The sequence below is a fragment of the Mus caroli genome, chromosome 1 (genome assembly GCF_900094665.2).
Source record: "Mus caroli chromosome 1, CAROLI_EIJ_v1.1, whole genome shotgun sequence".
NCBI classification, from domain to species: Eukaryota; Metazoa; Chordata; class Mammalia; order Rodentia; family Muridae; genus Mus; species Mus caroli.
This window is the reverse complement of record NC_034570.1, coordinates 97881127-97889158: the sequence shown is the minus strand read 5'-3', so window position 1 is coordinate 97889158 and position 8032 is coordinate 97881127. Positions and strand designations below refer to the sequence as shown.

General features: G+C 41.4%; 1 long non-coding RNA gene across 1 annotated transcript in view; it reads right to left on the bottom strand.

Moving 5' to 3' along the window:
• Positions 1-4192: 4192 nt before the first annotated feature.
• Positions 4193-8032, bottom strand: part of LOC115031915 — a 4933-nt gene continuing 1093 nt past the window's right edge. The window contains exons 2-3 of the long non-coding RNA XR_003837550.1: positions 7413-7547; positions 4193-6317 (exon numbers count right to left, since the gene is read on the bottom strand). This is a non-coding gene — a long non-coding RNA (uncharacterized LOC115031915). The remainder of the gene's footprint in view (positions 6318-7412; positions 7548-8032) is intronic.

The window sequence follows — 8032 nt, the reverse complement described above, 5'->3', positions numbered from 1 at the left end:
AAAGAGAGGCCCATTGGACTTGCAAACTTTATATGCCCCAATATAGGGGAATGCCAGGGCCAAAAGAATGGGAATGGGTGGGTAGGGAAGTGGGGGGTGCTATGGGGGACTTTTGGGATAACATTGGAAATGTAATTGAGGAAAATATGTAATAAAAATATTAAAAATTAAAAAAAAAACACAGACTGGTGCTCTGGGTGAAGCCGTTGAGAGTATAAAATGACAAGATATAATTCGAAAGAAAATGTTTGCAAACTGCATGGATGATAACAGCCTTAAGTCCAGAATATATAAAGAGTCCTCAAAAGTCAATAATTAAATACACAGTTCAATTAGAGAATAAGCAATAAGAAGACAAGTCATCTGACCTAAGGAGATCAATAGATGGCAAATAAGTACTTGACAAAATGTTCGTAGCTCTAGAAGCAGAGGCATAGAGCTCTCTGTGAGTTAGAGGCCAGCCTGGTCTACATAGGGACACAAGACAATCAGGGTTGTATATTAAGAACTTGTCTAATAAACAAACAAACAAATAAAAACAATATTGTCATTAGTATTAAAACAAATAAAAAGGTTCAGATTTAATAGCCAGTCAGAGAATATGAATTAAGAAAATGATGGGGGTATTACTACATACGTAATAGAGGAAGGAAATAAAAACTAATAATACTACTACTTCCAGTATGGGTGTAGAGAAACTAGGTTTCCAACACATTCTGGTGGTAACATAAAATGATGCAATTAATACAGAAAAGAGTTTGGCAAGTTTAAAAATCAGAGCCTATATTTATAATGCCATTGCTGGGCATTTCCTCCCCACCAAAGTGAGAGCTCTGTCCACACAAAACCTCTGCATATAACTATTAACAGCAATTTTATTTGCAAGAGCCCTGTCTTAGTTTGGCTTTCCATTTCTGTGAAGAGATACCATGGCCAAGGCAACTCTTATAAGGGACAACATTTAATTAGGGCTGACATAGTTTCAGAGGTCCAGTCCCTCATCATCATGGCAGGAAGGATGGCAGCATCCAGGCAGACATGGTGCTGGAAAAGGAACAGAGAACTCTATATATTGATCCAAAGGCAACCAGAAGAGACTGTCTTCCAAGCAGCTAGGAGGAGGATCTCAAAGCCCACCCCAACAGTGACACACTTCCTCCAACAAGACAACACCCACTCCAATGAATACCTCTTAATAGTACCATTCCCTGGGCAAATCATATTTAAACCACCAGAAGATATCAGAATCATCCTATGTGTGATGGTTTGAATATGGTTGGCCCATGTGAAATCATGGCAGTATCCTAATAAGGTGTGACCTTATTGGAGTAGGTGTGGCCTTATCAGAGTTAGTGCATCACTGTGGGGATGGGCTTTAAGGGCCTATGCTCAAGCTCTGACCATATGGAAGAGATCCTCCTCCTGGCTGCCTGTAAAATAGTCTTCTCATGGTGGCCTTTGAATCTAGGTGTAGAATTCTCTCTCAGTTCCTCCAGGACCATGTCTGCCTGCACTCTGCCATGATTCCCACCATGATAATAGACTAAACCTCTGAAACTGTAAGCCAGTCCCAATTAAGGGTTTGTTCTTATAAGAATTGTCTTGGTCATAGTGTCTCTTCACAGCAATAAAATCCTGTTTAAGACACCAGGTTACATAGAAAGTTTGCAGCCAGAATGGGCTAGATGAGGCTGTGTCTCAAAAAGATACAACAACAGGAAATAATTGTGTTTGTCTATTCAGTGACATGACATTACTCAATAGTAAAGTACATACTAGGCTGCAGATGTAACTAAGGTGGTAGAGTACTTGGCTAGCTTTCCCAAGGCTTGGGGGTTCAATCCCCTGTATCACATGAGCCAGACATGGTGGCACATACCTGTGATCCCAGAACTTGGAGGCTGAGAGGTGACATGAAAGATCATCTTTGGCTACATTTTGAGCATAAGGCCTACCTGGGATATATAATATCTTTCTCAAAAAAAAAAAGAAAGAAAAGAAAAAGAAAAATGAAAAGGATAAGAGGAAAAAATGAACAAACTTTGGATATACTCAATTTGATAGGCAAGATGGTGCTCTCCAACAAAGGATCCCAGGTTCTTAGTGTCATCTTGTGGCCAAGGGACTTTCCAGGTGTGATCCCAATGAAGAAGTCGAGATGGGAAGTTAATCTTGCATTACCTTCCTGTCCCAGAGCAATCTCATGGGTCCTTAAAAGACAGAGTAAGTTCATAGCGATGTTATCATGGAGTTGAGGTTCAGGGATGTAGAACTATAGATGGAGATGAGGTCCATGGGCTGGGGCAAGGCTAGGCTGCAGACATGCTCTATGAGCTTCCAGAAGTTTGCCAGAACCTAGATTTTAGTCTGATAGAACACAGTTTAGATTCCTAGCCTTTAGAAGTGTGAGACTGTATATCTGAGTTACTGTAAGCCACTACATTTGTGATAATTTGTTACAGTGCAATAGAAAACCAATTGCCACTAACTAGAACAGGATGGATCTCAAGGGCATTATGCTCAGTGGGAAAAGTCCACCCACAAAGGCCTTATCTACATGACTGAAATTTATATGATAGTTTTGAAATAGAAAAATTATGAAGATTGAGGCCAACTTGGTATATGCAAGACCCTGTCTGAAAAAAATGCTATAATCAATGCAGAAACAGGGTAATGTGTTCATGAGATGCTCTGTGCTATCTTTGCAAAGAACTTATAAAGCTATAATTATTTGAAAAAGAAAAAGAAAATATCATAACTAACAAGTTGTAACATGCTAATTTAAAAGAATTTCCCAAGCCGGGCGTGGTGGCGCACGCCTTTAATCCCAGCACTTGGGAGGCAGAGGCAGGCAGATTTCTGAGTTCGAGGCCAGCCTGGTCTACAAAGTGAGTGCCAGGACAGCCAAGGCTACACAGAGAAACCCTGTCTCGAAAAACCAAAAAAAAAAAAAGAATTTCCCTTGTCAAGCATGCCTTTAATCCTAGTCCTTGGGAGGCAGAGGTTGGCAGATCTCTATGAAATTGAGGCCAGCCTGAATAGTGAGTTTCAGATCAGCCAGGACTACATAGAGAGACTCGGTCTCAAAACCCATCTTTAAATCAAACTATTTATTGATAAGTGTCTATGGAAACACACATTTAAGGTAAGCTTCATTCTTTAGAGCCTCTGGAAATAAAGAGACTGAGAAAAGTCCAAAGTAATCATTTTAATTTCTGAATACTAAACCTTAGACCTGGCAGTTTACAAATAAGTTGCTCTTCACTTAAAATACATGAATGAAGGTCTCTGCATGTGAGATTTAGCTCTTGTTCTGTCTAGGCTGCCCTTGTATACAGAATGAGTTTCTTTCAGTCCCAGAAAAGAAAGGATGCCATTTACAAGGACATAATCAAAGTGAATTAAGTCAGTCACAGGAAGGCAAATATAGGTTTTCTTTTATTTGTGGATTTTAGGTTTTATATAGCTACATAAAATTGTGTGTGTAAGAGGGTGTGTGTATGAGAGCATGTGTGGGGGTATGTGTTACGAAAATGTGTGTGAAGTGAAGGGAATGTGTACATAAGTGTGTATAAGTGCATGTGTGTGTGACTGTGTGTGTGTGTGTGAGAGACAGAGAGAGAGAGAGACAGAGAGAGACAGAGACAGAGAGAGAGAGACTGTGTGAAAGAGCGTGTATGTGTGTGTGAGTGTGTGAGTGAGAGTGTATGTGAGAGAGTGTATGAGAGTTTGTGAATTAGAGAGTGTGTGAGTGTGTGTATGAGACTGTGTGAGAGAGTATTGTGCATGTGTATGAGTTTGTGAGTGTATGTGTGAAAGTACATGCGTGAATATATGTTATGAGAATGTGTGTGAGAGGGGGTGTAAATATAAGTGTGTGTGAGTGTGTATGTGAGAGAGTGTGTGTGAGGAAGTGTGTATGAAGGAGTGTGTGTGAGAGGTAGTGTGTGTGAGAGAGACTGTGTGAGAGAGACTGTGTGAGAGAGTGTGTGAGTATGTGTATGAGTGTGTGAATAAGATTATGTGAATGTATGTGTGAGAGACTATGTGAAAGGATTGTGTGAGTGTGTGAATGAGAATATGTGAGTGCTTGTGTGAAACTGTGTGAAAGAGTGTATGTGAGCGTGTGAGTGTATGTGTGGGACTTGTGAGAGTGTTATGAGAGAGAGTGTGTGTGAGAGAGTGTATGTGAGTGTGTGAATGAAAGTGTGTGAGTATATGCATGAAAGAGAGAACATATGACATGAACATACTACATGTTATGAGCAGAAGGAAAACTGCTTGAGAGAAGAAGGGGGCAAGGAAGGAGAAGGGGCAGTAGAGAGTACAGAGAGTGCTTAGAGGAATTTACATACAGTGCATACATTTACACAATCTAAAAGCAACTTTTAGAGTCACTCTTCTGAACAATTTAAGCAAGTCAAATAGGTTCTGAAACATATGGTCCCTGGTTGATGTCCTACATATTCTGCATTAGAATTTTCTAGTCAACAGATTTGCCATAAAGAAATACATAGACCAAGTGGGTTAGACAAGTTAATGGTATCAGCTGTAGGTGTGGGAAGTCTGGAATAAGGAAGTCTGTTTGGTCACATACTGATGACAACCTTCATTATATTTTGCAGCAAGTTGTCTTTCCCACTGTGCTTGGAAACAGGAGAAGTGGAGAAAGATTGATGACATAAGGTCTCTAAGGCCACCAGGAACCCCGACCAGCACTGCCTCGTTCAGTGTAAGCAGTTCTAAATCTGTACTTGCAGACACCAGTGCATTCGTGGTAGTGGAGGGGGAGTTGGGTCCATGGTATACCCAAAATGGATAGATACTCCAGACCAAAATTAAGATGTGGTTTCTCAGAAGCAGGTAATCTGGTGTTCAGTAACTCAGGTAGTTTCCTGAGAGCTGTTTGAAAAATTACCAAGAAAAGATGTGAGTGTAAAATATTTTTAGCAGAGATTCAAAAGGGCATGAAATTTAGAAATTGGACTGACAATAGGGATCAGTGGGTAAAGGCACTTGCCTCGAGCCTGAGTTCAACCCCTGAGGTTCACTAGTAAGAGAGAATGGACTTATGCAAGGTGTCGTCTGATTTCCACATGTGTGCCAAAGCACAGGAATGACCCTTATACTAATAATACAGTATAAAACTTAGACTTAGAGACATGCTTTTATCAGAAGTGGTCAATGGGAGTCTGTGGTGTTGGTTTCCATCCTGTCTGTCTTTGGGTGTACTGCCTCTCCTGTGCTGAAACTACTGTGAATACAATTTGTGAATTAAATGAAATCCTGTAAGTTCCCTGGGCACTGTTGAGCACATAGGAAGTGTAAAAAACATTTGTTGTCCTTTTTTATGTGCTGCTGAATAAAAACTAAAACGTTTACTGGGAAATACGATGAATTTCCCAAGTAGAGAAATGGATGAATGACTCAAAAGACAGAAGAATTGCAGTAGGAAGAAAGCCACCAGCAGAAACCACTAGGGATCTATCTGCAAGGTTAACATCTCAAAACAAGGAAGGCTTCTGAAAAGTGGTGGTATCATGGCACATACAGCACTCCAGCCTAAAGTGACCCTGGAGAGGGCAAAGATTTTAAAATTACCTTCTCTGTGGATGCTAAGCCAGGATACCACCACAGTAAATTAATCCATTCAAGGGAAATAAGCCACCGGGCTTGAAATAGAAACATGATTTCATATCTCAATACCCCCACCTCCCTTCTAATTTGAGACCCAAAAGAAAAGTCTTTCTCTCTCCTTTAAGTGCTGTTCTTATTTCTCCCTTTGTTTATTCAACACAGAGGCATCACTGATTTCACACATTTCTTCAGGCAGGGAGAGATGGAGGCAGATCAAGGATGGACCATGGGAAACCTGAGATGGACCTTTGATGACCTGCTGTTGCACCTCACTCTTTACAGTTAACCCAGAGTCATGGCAAAGTAAAATGGTACAGTCAATTTAATGTAGACCACAATCACGGTATTTTCCAACCTTATTGCTTTTGTTCAGCTGCATGGTCTTAGTCCTTTATTAAAGTAGGCCAGGCTGGACTAGAAGAGATGGTTCAACTGTTCTTCCAGAGGACCTGTGTTCTGTTCCTATGAACCACATGACAGCTCACAACTGTATACAATGCCAGTTCATTTTGATCCAACTTCCGTATTAGTTACCTTTCTATTCCCAAGATAAAACACTGACCACAGGACTTATGGAAGAAAGGTGTGTTGGGCTTATGGTTCCTGAAGGATGAGAGTCCACGATGGCAGAGCTGAGGAATGGTAGTTGGGGTAGAAAGCTGAGAACTTATATCTTGAACCTTAAACAGAAAGCACAGAGCGAATTAGAAATGGTGGCAGTCTTTGAGCAGTCAAGGCCTGCCAGCAGTGACATACTTCCTTCAGCATGACCATACCTCCTAAACCTCCCCAAATGGCAACCAACTGGGAATGAAGAATTCTAATGCCCAACACTATTGAAGACATCTCATTCAAATAATGACAGTCGTCTTCTTTCAACCTGTGTGGGCCACAGGCCTGCACATGGCAGGAGAAAACACTTATACATATAAAAATAAAATAAATAATTGTTGGGCATGGCAGAAGTTGCAGTTAATTCTAGTACTCAAGAACCAGAGGCCATAAGGTCTCCATGAGTTCAAGGCTATCCTTTATGATATGTTAAGGATCAGGCAGCCATGGCTACACAGTGAGACACAGAAAATAAAATGAGTGAATGAAATCAATATATTATTTTTAAAGAAATAGGTCAGGACCCTAGAGAGCCATCAGCACATCTCTGCTCTGGGGTGGTAACATGACATTTGTCCAAATGACAAGTTTGTGGAGCTACCACCTATTACTCTAATCACTTCAATACCTTTAAAAATCATGCCAGACACAGTTAAGCTTTGTAGACATGCTCCTCTGTACAGAGTGGATATTCAGTAAATGTCTGTTTTGGATGATACATACGACACACAGAAAGCATCATTGCTAACTAGCATTATTTACATAGACGTGTTAAGACATTCCTGTGAAATATCACTGATGTACAAGTTGAGGGAAAGCCTCCATTTCCCAGGCCATTTGCTCACATGGGGAGAGACTTTGTTCTTTCTCCTCCATTATATGAGTGAGTTAGCTTATAGGAGAAGTTGGGGTAGTGGCTACTGCTGGGTCCAGCCTTGCTTATAGGGTCATCTTTCCGATTAATCTGTTCTTCCTTCCTGAGAGGCAGTGCTCTGAAGTGTGTAGTGAGTGGCAAGGTGACAGCCTCCTCCTACCTCCCCTCAGCCTCTGATTTGCACTTCCTCCTGTCTACTCTGGATTGGTCATGCTTTAGTCTGTACATATTTTTTTCTCTCACACTATTCCCTACAAATCTTGTCTTGTGTTCCTCAAATCCTGCTTACCCTTCTCTTGTTTTATTTCCTTCTTCTTCTCAGACATATCACCCAAGGAAAGGTGCATAGGAAGTGTCTCAGTTCCTTTCCCAGACAGAAGCACAGCAAAGGAAAAAGGTTGATTACAGCTCATGCTTTCGTTTACTGTGGATGGAAGTCAAGGCAGTGAGGACATGAAAGGACAAGACACATCATCTTCACAACCAGGAAGCCGGGAAAACTCAAGCATGAGTCTGCTCAGCGCCCTTCTGTTAATGTGGTGTGGGATCCCTACAATGGAGTGGTGCCTCTGCATGAACATGCCGTTCTACCTCAAGATAATCCTCAGTTCTCAGAGCATTCCAGATTCTGTCAGGTTGGCAATACTAATCATCACAGGTAGTATCTTTGTGTTTCTTTTACATGTGATTGGTAAACCGGCAGGCTGGGGTCATGAGTGCAGGACCCATGCAGGACCACATGGTTACTTTGTTAGGAGAGAATTTGCTGCTCTGTTGTGACCACCTTATGATCTTACATTTGAACAAGAATCCCGGGGAGCGCAGGGTTGCCTGACACCCGCCAGCTACCCACGACCCCCACCGCAGGATTTTGGGACTGCTGGTGAGTGGAACACAGCTTCTGCTCCA